Here is a 12,881-nt window from a genome sequence, read left to right on the forward strand (position 1 = left end):
GGAGGGGAGGAAGAGAGGAGGGGGTGCAGCATTGCTAATCAGAGAGTGCATCACAGACACAGAAACGAAGGTTGTTGAGGAAGGTTTGTCTACTGAGTCAGTATGGATAGAAGTTAGGAACAACAAGGAGCAGCCACCTTACTGGGGGTTTTCTATAGGCCCCTAATAGCAGTAGAGACATTGAAGACTCATAGGTGGGCAGATTTTGGAAAATTGCAGATATAGCAGGATTGTTGTTATGGGTGACTTCAACTTTTCCAATATTAACAGGAACCTCCTTAGTGCAGGTGTGTTCATGAGAGTTTCCTTATTCAGTATGTAGATAGGCCGACAAGGGAAGAGGCCATTTTGGATTTGGTGCTCGGCAATGAGCCAGGACAGGTGTCAGATCTCGCCGTGGTGAGCGTGACCACAACTGCCTCACATTTACCATAGCCATGAAGAGGGAAAGGAGCAGTTACCATGGCAAGATATTTAATTGGGGAAAAGGAAATTATGGCGCTATCAGACAGGAGTTGGGAAGTACAGATTGGGAGCAATTGTTCCACAGAAAGTGCACAACAGACATGTGGAGACTGTTTAAGGAGCAGTTATTGCGAGTGATGCACAAATTTGTTCCTCTGAGACAAGCAAGAAGGGGTAAGGTTAAGTAGCCTTGGATGATGAGAACAGAGGATCTTCTCATCAAAAGGAAGAAGGCAGCTAATGTAAGGTGGAGGAAGCAAGGATTGAGCACAGCTTTAGAGGATTACAGGCTTACTATAAAAGAGCTCAGAATTGGACTGAGGAGAACCAGGAGCAGGCACGAAAAAGGCTTGTCAGGAAGGACTGGGGAGAATTCAAAGGCATTTTATTCATTCATGAGGAATAAGAGAATGATCAGGGAGAAGGTAGGGCAGGTCAGAGATAGCGTAGGGAACTTGTCTGTGAAGTCTGAGCATTTAGGGGAAGCTCTAAATGAGTTTTTTGCTTCAGTTTCACTAAAGAAAGGGAGCTTGATTGTGAATGAGAACTTTGATGAGCTGGGAAACAGGCTTGAACAGATCAAGATTGATGACGTTGATGTGCTGGAAATTTTGGCAAACATTAAGATTGCTAAGTCCCCAAGGCCAGACCAGATTTATCCTAGGTTGCACCGGGAAGTGAGAAAAGCGGTTGCTAAGCAGCTTGCGAACATATTTGCTTCCTCACTCTCCATGGGAGTCGTACCGCAGGATTGGAGGGAGGTGAATGTTGTTCCTCTTTTCAAGAAGGATAGTGGGGAAATCCCTGGTAATTACAGACCAGTCAGTCTTATGTCTGTGGTCAGCAAGGTTTTGGAAAGAATTCTGAGGGATAGCATTTATTACTATTTGGAAAAGCATAGCATGATTAAAAGCAATCAGCATGGCTTTGAGGGGCAGGTCATGCTTCATAAATCTTATTGAGTCTTTAAGGAGGTGACGAGACAGGATGATGATGGTTAGGCAATGGATGTGGTATATATGGACTTCCAGCAAGGCATTTGATAAGATTCCCCATGGTAGGCTCATTCATAAAGTCAGGAGGTATGGGATACAGATTTGGCTCTCTTGATTCAAAATTGGTTGGCTGACAGAGGGCAGAAGGTGGTTGTAGATGGAAAGTATTCTGCCTGGAGGTCTGTGTTGAGTGGTGTCCCGCAGGGCTCTGTTCTTGGGCCTCTGCTCTTTGTAGCTTTTATAAAATGACTTGGATGAGGAGGTTGAGGGGTAGGCTAGTAAATTTGCAGATGACACAAAGATTGGAGGTACCGTTGATAGTTGTTGCAGGATGAAGCGCGACATAGACAGGACGCAGAACTGGGCTGAGAGTAGCAGATGGAGTTTAACCTGGATAAATGTGATGTGATGCATTTTGAAAGGTCGAACTTGAATGCTGAATACACGATTAAAGACAGGATTCTTGGCTGTGTGGAGTAACAACAGGATCTTGGTTTTCAAGTGGATATATCCCTCAAAGTTGCCACTCAAGTGGATAGGATTGCTAAGAAAGCATATGGTGTTTTGGCTTTAATTAACAGGGGGGTCGAGTTTAAGAGCCACGAGGTTTTGCTATAGCTCTACAAAACCCTGGTGAGACCACACTTGGAATATTGTGTCCAGTTCTGGTCGCCCTATTATAGGATTGCCACAAGGAGTCATAGTTTTAAGGTGTTAGGGCGAAGGTATAGAGGAGATGTCAATGGTAGGTTCTTTGCACAGAGAGTTGTAAACGCATGGAATGCATTGCCAGTGGAGGTGGTGGAAGCAGAGTCATTAGGAACATTTAAGTGACTGCTGTACATGCACATGGACAGCAGTGAATTGAGGGGTGCATAGATTAGGAATTTTATTTTAGATTACGATTAATCCTCGGCACAACAACATGGGCCAAAGAGCCTGTTCTCTGAGGTACTTTTCTATGTTCTATATCTATCACCCCTCAATTAAATCTATGTCCCCTCATGCTAGCTATCATCATCCGAAGATAAAGGCTGTCACTGTCCACCCTATCTAACCCTCTGATACTCTTATATGTCTCAATTAAGTCACCTCTCAATCTTCTTCTCTCTAACCAAAGCCGCCTCAAGTCCCACAGCCTTTCCTAATAAGATCTTCCCTCTATAGCAGGCAATATCCTAGTAAATCTCCTCTGAACCCTTTCCAAAGCTTCCACATCCTTCCTATAAAGCGGTGACCAGAACTGTACGCAATACCCCAAGCGTGGCTGCATCAGATTTTTATACAGTTGCAGCATGACCTCATGGTTCCGAAACTTGATCCCTCTACTAATAAAAGCTAACACACATTTGCCTTCTTAAGAACCCCATCAACCTGGGTGGCAACTTTCAGGGAACTATATACATGGACACCAAAATCTCTCTGCTCATCTACACTTTGCTATCTTACCATTAGCCCAGTACTCTTTATTCCTGTTGCTCCTTCCAAAGTGAATCACCTCACATTTTTCCGCATTAAACTCCATTTGCTGCCTTTCAGCCCAGCTCTGCAGCTTATCTATTGCCCTCTGTAACACACAATATCTTTCGTCACTATCCACAACTGTACTGACCTTAGCGTAATCTGCAAATTTACTAACCCATCCTTCCACACCCTCATCCAGGTCATTTATAAAAATGATAAACAGCAGTGCCCCCAAAATAGATCCTTGCCGTACACCAATAGTAACTCCAGGGTGAACATTTCCCATCATCCACCACCCTCTGTCTTCTTTCAGCTAGCCAATGTTTGATCCAAATCGCTAAATCACCCTCAATCCCATACCTCCATATTTTGTGCAATAGCCTACCGAACTTTGTCAAATGCTTTACTGAAATCCATATAAACAACATCATCCACCTGTTTGGTCACCTTTTCAAAGAATTCAATAAGGTTTGTGAGGCATGACCTACCCTTCACAAAACCATGTTTGCTATCCCTAAATTACTTGTTCCTCTCTAAATGATTATAAATCCTATCTCTTCTAACATTTTCCGACACTTTACCCACACCCGAAGTAAGGCTCATAGGTCTATAATTTTCAGGGTAGTCTCTACTCTCCTTCTTGAACAAGGGGACAATATTTGCTATCCTCTAGTTTTCTGGCACTATGCCTGTAGACAATGACAACATAAAGATCAAAACCAAAGGTTCTGCAATCTCCTCCCTGGCTTCCCAGAGAACCCTAGGATAAGTCCCATCCAGCCTAGGGGACTTATCTATTTTCACACTTTCCAGAATTGCTTACACCTCCTCCTTGTGCAACTCATCCCATTCATATAGCACTTCCCCTATCTCCTCTGACTCCACGCACAACTTCCCAATACTATTCATGATAAGTCCTACTCTTTCTCTACTCATTCTTTTGTTCCTGATATACTTATAGAAAGCCTCAGGGTTTTCTTTGATCCTCCCTGCCAATGACTTCTCATGTACCCTCCTGGCTCTTCTTTGTTCTCTCTTTATTACTTTCCTGGCTAACCTTTAACTCTCAAGTGCTCTAACTGAGCCTTCACATCTCATCCTAACATAAGCCTTCTTCTTCCTCTTGACAAGACATTCAACTCCTCTCGTAAACCACGACAGCGTCGTTTGACCACTTCCTCCCTTGTGACAGGTACATACTTATCAAGGACATGCAGTAGCTGTTCCTTGAATAAGCTCCACATTTCAATTGTGCCCATCCCCTGCAGTTTCGTTCCCCATCCTGTGCATCCTAAATCTTGCCTGATCGCATCATAAATGCCTTTCCCCCAGTTATAACTTGAAAACCCAGTGTGGGAACACTTCAGTGGTCAAGGACATTCAATCTCAGTGACTGTCCTCCAAGGCGAACTTCAGCATACACAACAATGCAGAGTCACTGACAGAGGCTGATAGCCAAGTTCAGCACCCACAAGGATGGCCTCAACTTGGGTTCATGTCACACTATACACTCTCAGGCACACACTCACATACAAGTACACATATACACACACTTTGTCACACAAACACACCCACACAGTCCCCCTCTTGTACACACACACTCTCTCAAATGCACACACACTCACACTCTCATGCACACTCTCTCAGATGCATATCTCCCTCACATTCACACACACCCTATCTCAAACACACACACGGAGTATCTCACACACAGATGCACGCATACTCAGATGCATAGACTCCCTCACATTCCCACACACTTTCACAAACACACACACACAAGCACATATATTCCTCTTATCTTCCCCTCATGTGCACTGTCTTTCTCGCTCTCCCTCACTCTCAACGTACACACATATGCATGTAAATCTGTGGAGTGAATTTGCATTTGCAGATTTGTATTTGCAGATATGCTCTGTTTTGTCCAAAAAAACACACAATTTGCAGTCAGTCAGTCAATATGGCATTTTGTAAACTCCTAGTTTGGAAATAAAACCAGTCTGACTCCAGGTTAAGACACAGAGAGACTCTAAACAAGATCTCATGCCTAAAATATATTGTCTGATTGGAGGTGTCACCTCCGTTATATTAATAACACTTTAAGTTATCTTGGGGCAGTGACTTGAAAGAAATTCTGGGATTTGCATATTAATCAATCGATACCTGCACCTCCATTCTAACTGAGTAGAGATTTAAGAGCCATCTTTAGTGGGTTCAGTTTGTTCACATGAGTTGGATGAATCTTTAATCTTTTCCTCATAAATTCTGAGTCTAAGATGTTCCTCTCTCACCAGCAGCTAATGAAGGAGCAGCACTCTGAAAGCTAGTGTTTTCACATAAACTCATTGGACTATAACCTGGTGTGATGTGATTTTTGACTTTGTCCAACCCAATCCAACACCGGCACCTCCACATTATAAGAAAATCAGCATTCTTACTCTCAGGGCGACTACTCTTCCTCCTTTTCGATTCTGCCTGTCTTTTTGAAATACTCTTTCTCACTGCTCCCCTCCTATATCTCATCATGTCTGTGCTGTTTTAGCCTGCTACTAGGCTTGTTCTTTTCCACAATGTCTTGCCATTTCTGCACTTGAGAATCAATTCTCTTAATTTGTGAGCCTCCTGTCAATGAGAGTGGACATCAATGAGAAACCCAACCTCATTTCCATGGAGCCAGCACAACCTACAGTGGTTTGATGAGAAAGGCCTCAACGCAGCATCAAGTTGATGGTCTACAATGCTGTATTTTGTCAGAGAAGTGGACAATGTATCACAAATATACTCCTCAAATCCCTTGAGAAATATCACCAATGCTGCCTTCAAAAAATCTTGCAAATCCATTGACAGGATAAGTGCTTGATATTTGTGCTGGGACTTCAACTTGTTTACTATATGTATATGGATGACTTGAAGGGAGAAAACAAATGTACTGTAGCCATATTTGCAGAAAGCGCAAAAATAGGTGGAAAGGCAAGTTGCAAAGGAGATACAAACAGTTTAGAGAGAAATATTAATAGGTTAGGTAAAATTAAGGGACCTAAGAGGCAACTTCTCCACACAGAGGATGGTGTATGTATGAAATGAACTGCTAGAGGAAATGAAAGAGGCTGGTACAATTACAGCATTTAAAAGGCATTTTGATGGGTAAATGAATAGGAAAGGTTTAGAGGGACATGGGCCAAGTGCTGGCAAATGGGACTGGATTAATTTAGGATATCTGGTAGGAATGGACAAGTTGGGCCGAAGGGTTTGTTGTACATCTCTATGACACTATGGCTAAGTGTGCAAAATGTTGGCCAATGTGAATGTGAACTTGTTCATTATGGAAGGGAGAACTAAAGAACAGAGTATTATTTAAATGGAGAAAAACTGCAACACAAAGTGACTTTATTTCACAAAGAAACACAGATAGCTAGTAATCTGATGCAGCAGGTAATCAGGAAGGCTAATGGAACGTTAGTCCTTATTTCAAGGGAGAAAATGAGGTCTGCAGATGCTGGAGATCAGAGATGGAAATGTGTTGCTGGAGAAGCGCAGCAGGTCAGGCAGCATCTAGGGAACAGGAGAATCGACGTTTCGGGCATTAGCCCTTCTTCAGGAATGAGGAAAGTTTGTCCAGCAGGCTAAGATAAAAGATAGGGAGGAGGGACTTGGAGGAGGGGCGTCGGAAATGTGATAGGTGGAAAAAGGGCAAGGTGAGGGTGATAGGACAGATTGGGGTAGGGGCGGAGAGGTCGGGAACGGAGGGGTCGGGAAGAAGATTGCAGGTTAGGAAGGCGGTGTTGAGTTCGATGGATTTGACTGAGACAAGGTGGGGGTAGGGGAAATGAGGAAACTGGTGAAATCCGAGTTCATCCCTTGTGGTTGGAGGGTTCCTAGGCGGAAGATGAGGCGCTCTTCCTCCAACCGTCGTGTTGTTGTGGTCTGGTGATGGAGGAGTCCAAAAACCTGCATATCCTTGTGGGCGCAAGTCTTGCACCTCCTGCGGTTGCAGTGGAAGGTGCCGGGAGTGGAGGTTGGGTTGGTGGGGGGTGTGGATCTGACGGGGGAGTCACGGAGGGAGTGGTCTTTTCGGAATGCTATTAGGGGAGGGGAGGGAAATATATCCTTGGTGGTGGGGTCCGTTTGGAGGTGGCGGAAATGGCGGCGGATTATGCGCTGTACATGGAGGTTAGTGGGGTGGTAGGTGAGGACCAGTGGGGTTCTGTCCTGGTGGCGGTTGGAGGGGCGGGGTTCAAGGGCGGAGGATCGGGAAGTGGAAGAGATGCGGTGGAGGGCATCGTCGATCACGTCGGGGGGGACGTGAGTATGAGGGGTTAGGAGTATGAGGGCAGGAAAGTTTTACTGTAAATATACAAGGTGCTGGTGAGTCAACATCTGGAGTGTTGAGAGCAATTTTGGTCCCCTTATTTAAGGAAATATATCTTTTCATTGGAGACAGTTCAGAGGAGGCTCACAAGGATGATCCCCAGTATGGAGAAATTCAATTTAAGCAAAGGCTGAACAGGTTGGGTTTCTACCCACTGGAATTTGGAATAATGAGAAGTAATCTTATTAAAACAAATAGGATTTGTAAGGGGCTTGACAGGGTAAATGCTGAGAGAATTCCCTTCATAAGCAGTTCTTTGAGACTGAGAATGACTTCCATCCACTCCAGAGTTGTGGGTCCTAAGGTAACTGCACAGTTCAGTACTGGAGAATAAGGGTCTCCCTCATTTTCCGTTCTGCCAGTCATTTTGAAATACTGTGCATCCTGGAATATTTATTTTCCAATCTTGGTCACCCTTGTAACCACATCTCTCATAAAATGATTAGATTTAAACCACTCACCTCAACTTGTGCCTCAAGTTCATTTTTTAGTTAAAGGTGCTTACCATTTTTTACGATTACTCTTTACATGAGTCTTATTCGATGATGCACTATAACTACGAACTCACAACTCCTTCCTGTCCAACTCTGCTTGTCTTTACCTAAATAATTACACTGCTCTATTGTCTTAAGATTTTATTCAACTCACCCTACCACCTCTTTTAATTTAAAACTCTAATATCAGTGGTTACACAATTTTCCACAACTTTAATCTCAGTCTAGTTTATGTTGAGGCCATTTCCTCTCCAATATGAGCATCAAAGCCTCGTGCATCAATACCTTTTGTTTCCACATGATTCTTTGAGACATGCATTTAATTTTCTTATCTGCCTGACTTCGTGCTTATTTAGAACATGACAAAGGTAACAAGCCATTGATTATTACTCTTGAAACTCATAAAATACATACAATGTGGAAACAGGCCATTCTGCTGAAGTGCATCCCCCTTAGACAATCTTATCCCTGTAACCCTGCACTTCCCATGACTAATCCACATAGCCTGCACATCCTTGGACACTATGGGCAGTTTAGCATAGCAAACCCACCTAGCCTGCACATCTTTGGGCTGGGGTAAGAAAACAGAGCTCCTGGAGGAAAGCCACACAGACATGAGGAGAATATGCAAACTCAACACTAACAGTCACAAAGGGTTGAATCAAACTTGGGTGTCTGGCACTGTGAGGCAGCAATGCTAATGACTGAATCCAAGCTTTGTATTTGAAGTTTAAGCTTAATTCCCCAGACTCTCTCAGAAGAACATCACTCTTAGTTCTAGCTATGTGATTGGTTCCTCTTTGGCACATATGAACTGGACTCACTCCACCTTCATGTCCAGCTATGAATGGGACATCTTTAATCAAGGTACAGGTAGGTGCCAAAATCATTAAAACTCCTGGTCACAACTGAAGACTATCTACTCCTCTGATTAATAGCTGACCCAAACACAATCATGGTCTTTTTCACTTGGAGGCATCTTACACAATGGTCTATGTCCATCCACCTGACAGTCTCTTTTTTTATTTATTCATTTGTGGGACATGGGCATCGCTGGCTGGCTAGCATTTATTGTCCATCCCTAGCTGCCCTTGAGAAGGTGGTGGTGAGCTGCTCTTGTGAACTGCTGCAGTGTACCTACTGTGGGTTGACCCACAATGCGACTACAGAGGGAATTCCAGGATTTGACTGAGCTACAGTGAAGGAACAGCGATATATTTCCAAGTCAGGATCGTGAAATGGCTTGGAGGGGAACTTGAAGGTGTTTGTGGTCCCATATATCTGCTATCTTTGTCCTTCTAGATGGAAGTGTTTGTAGGTTTGGAAGGTGCTGTCTGAGGGTCTCTGGTGAATTTCTGCTGTACATCTTGTTGCTGCTACTGACTGTCAGTGGTGGAGGGAGTGGATGCTTGTCAATGTAATGCCATTCAAGCAGGCTGTTTTGTCCTGGATGGTGTCAAGCTTCATGAGTGCAATTGGAGCTGCACTCATCCTGAGAAGTGGGGAGTATTCCATCACTATTGTGACTTGTGACTTGTGCCTTGTGGATTGTTGACTAGCTTTGGGAAGTCAGGAGGTGAGTTACTCACCACAGTATTCCTAGCCTCTGACCTGCTCTTGTGGCCATTGCATTTATGTGGTGAATCCAGTTGAGTTTCTTGTCAATGATAACTCCCAGGATATTGGCAATTGGGGATTCAGTGATGGTAACACCATTGAATGTCAAGAGATGGTGGTTAGATTGTCTTTTATTGGTGATGGTCATAGTCTGGCAATTGTGTGATGTGAATGTTACTTGCCACTTTCAGCCCTTGCCTGGAGTTTGCCCAGATCTTATTGTGTTTGAACATGGACTGCTTCAATATCTGAGGAGTCAGAAATAGTGCTGAACACTGTGCAATCATCAGCGAATATCCTCATTCCTGACTGCTGGTTTGAATGAGGACACTACCCTGAGGAACTCCTGTAGAGATGGCCTGGACCGGAGATGACTGACCTCCAACCACATCTATCTTTCTGTATGTCAGGTATGACACCAACTACTGGAGAGTTTGCCCCAATACCCATTGATTTCAGTAGGGCTCCTTCAGTCGTATGTAGTCTTGATGTTAAGATCTGTCACTCTCATCTCACCTCTGGAATTCAGCTCTTTTTTCCATGTATTCACCAAAGCTGTAAAGAGGTCAGAAGCTTGGTGGCCCTAGCGGAACCCAAGCTAGGCATCATTGAGCATGTTATTGCTGAACAGGTGCAGTTTCTTAGCACTGTTGATGACACCTTCTAATACTTGACTGATGACTGAGAGTAGACTGATAGGGTAGTAATTGTTTGGGTAGGATTTCTCCTGCTTTTTATGTACAGGACATACCTGGGCAATTTTCCCCATTGTCGTGCAGATGCCGTATTGTAACTGTACTGGAACAGGTTGGCGAGGGGAGCAGCAAATTCTGGAGAACAAGTCTTCAGTACCACTGTTTGAATGTTGTCAGGGCCGGTAACGTTTGCAGTATCCAAGGAATCTAACCATTTCTTGATATCATGTGGGAGTAAATTTAACTGGTTGAAGACTAGTATCTTTAAAGTTGGGAACACTGGATGAGGCCAGGATGGACCAACCTGGCTGAAGATTGCTGCGAAAGCTTTAAACTTTTCTTTCATACTGATGTGCTGGGCTCTTCCATTATTGAAGATGGGATATTTATGGAGCCTCCTCCTCCTCCAGTGAGTTGTTTAATCTCCCAATGCCATTCATGACTGGATGTGGCAGGGCTGCAGAGCCGAGATCTGGTCTGTTGGTTGTAGGATTGCTTAGCTCTGTCTATCATTTGCTGTTATGCCATTTGGCATGCAAGCAGTCCTGTTTGTTGGCTTCACCAGGTTGACATCTCATCTTCAGATATGCCTGGTGTTCCTTCTGGCACATCCTCCTGCACTCTCCATTGAACCAGGGTTGATCCCCTGACTGATGGTATTGGTTGAGTGGGGGTATGCCGGGCAAGAGGTTACATATTGTGCTGGAGTACAATTCTGCTGCTGTTGATGGCCCACAACATATCATGAGATGCTAGTTCAGTTCAAAGTCTGTCCCACTTACTCCAATGATAATGCCACACAACACAATGGAGATTAATGCACAAGGACTGTGCAGTGGTCGCTCTTGCCAATGCTGTCATGGACAGATGCATCTGCAGCTGGCAGATTGATAAGGATGAGGTCAAGAATGTCTTTTCATCTTACCACCTGCAGTAGACCTAGACTAGTGGCTGTGTCCTTTTTGGGCGTGACCAGCTCAATCAGTAGTGGACACTGAAATCTCCACTCAGTGTACATTTCATGCCCCTGACACCCTCAGTGCTCCTCTACGTGTTGTTCAATATGGAGGAGTATCGATTCATTGGCTGAGGGAGGACAGTACATGGTAATCAGCAGGAGGTTTCCTTGCCCATGTTTAACCTGAAGCCACAAGACCTCATGGAGCCCGAAGTCAACATTGAGGATATCCTAGAGCAAGTCCTTCCTGACTGTATACCACTATACCACCACCTCTGCTGGGTCAGTCCTACTGGTGGGGCAGGACATAACTAGGGATGGTGATGGTGGTGTCTGGGACATTTTCTGTAAGGAATGATTCTGAGAGTGTGACTATGTCAGTCTGTTGCTTGACTCGTCTATGAGACAATTCTCCCAATTTTTTAACTTGCCCCCAGGTGTTAGTAAAGGTCAGCGGAGCTGTTTCTGCCATTGTCTTTTCTGGTGCCTAGTTTGATGCCAGGTGATCCATCTGGTTTCATTTCTTTGAGACTTTGTAACGATTGGTACAACTGAATGGCTGCCTAAGCCTTTTGAGAGGGTAACTGAGAGTAAACTGCATCTTATAGAATAGAACCCTTATAGAATCCCCGACAGTGTGGAAGCAGGCCATTCGGGCCATCGAAGCCACAGCATTCCTGTAAACAGCATCCCACCCCACTATCCTATCCCTGTAACTCTGCATTTCCCATGGCCAATCCACCTAGCCTGAACATCCTTGGAATACTATGAGTAATTTAGGATGGCCAATCCACCTAACCTGCACATGTTTCGACCTGTGAGAGGAAACCAAAGCATCCAGAGGAAACCCACGCAGCACAGGGAGAATGTGCAAACACCACACAGACACAGTCACCCAAGGGTAGAATCAAACCTCGGGTCCCTGGTGGTGTGAGGCAGCAGTGTTAACCACTGAGCCCTCATGCTGCCCCATTGCTGTGGGTCTGGAGTCACATGTAGACCAGACCAAGTGAGGATGGCATATTTATTTCCCTGAAGGACATTGTTCTTTTTAACATGGAAGTATGTAGTTTGTGCGTATTAGTCACAAAGACTGAAGATCCTTCATCACAACCTAATGAATTGTCATACCTGCCAAAAATGCAGTCACACTCTCCTGTCCCTGACCTTTGACCAACTTTCAAGTTCTGTTGGTTTCCTGTTTTGGCAACATTTTCTGAAATTTTCCATGTGTTGCTGTGACAGCACACCACCAAATCTGTCTAACCTTATTTATTTAAGTAGTTAATAATTTACTAATGTAAATCAAAAGAGAGTTACAAATTCTGAAATCAGATACAAGAAATAAAAAAAGCTTACCGGCTACTGGAGGTGAAATATTTTCCCTCTGTGTCAAATTCCGACTTGTACCAAAACCCTGACTTCTACGCGCAGTTAAACAAAGGTTCTAAGAACACGCTGTGTGACACTCACTATAAATACTTAGACATAATGACTCACACCAAGTTACAATTGCCAATCAGCTTTCTGTTACATTAATGATGCTTAGCTCATGATTCTTAGAAATTCTATACCAAGCAGGGCTATCTATGTTGATTTGTAAGTGTGTTCAAGGCTGAGATAAACAGATTTTTAGTCATTAAGGGAATCAATATTTCTGAAGAAAAGTCAGAAAAATAGAGTTAAGGATTATCAGATCTATCATGCTCTCATTGAAAGGTGGAGCAGACTTGATTGACTGAATGGGCTACTTCTGCTCCTATATCTTATTGCCTTCTGGTTTTATTCAAGAAACTGCTCTCAGCTGATTGACAGTTAATTGCT

At 43.9% G+C, this 12,881-nt stretch overlaps 1 protein-coding gene across 1 annotated transcript in view; it reads right to left on the reverse strand.

Annotated features, from left to right (window-relative positions):
• Positions 1-12,484, reverse strand: part of LOC122549120 (dendritic cell-specific transmembrane protein-like) — a 44,924-nt gene extending 32,440 nt beyond the window's left edge. Inside the window, exon 1 of the mRNA XM_043688420.1 lies at positions 12,417-12,484. The gene's annotated coding sequence lies outside the window, so the exon portion shown is untranslated. The remainder of the gene's footprint in view (positions 1-12,416) is intronic.
• Between the last annotated feature and the right edge of the window lie 397 nt (positions 12,485-12,881).

This window comes from Chiloscyllium plagiosum, chromosome 4, assembly GCF_004010195.1.
Source record: "Chiloscyllium plagiosum isolate BGI_BamShark_2017 chromosome 4, ASM401019v2, whole genome shotgun sequence".
Taxonomy (NCBI): Eukaryota; Metazoa; Chordata; class Chondrichthyes; order Orectolobiformes; family Hemiscylliidae; genus Chiloscyllium; species Chiloscyllium plagiosum.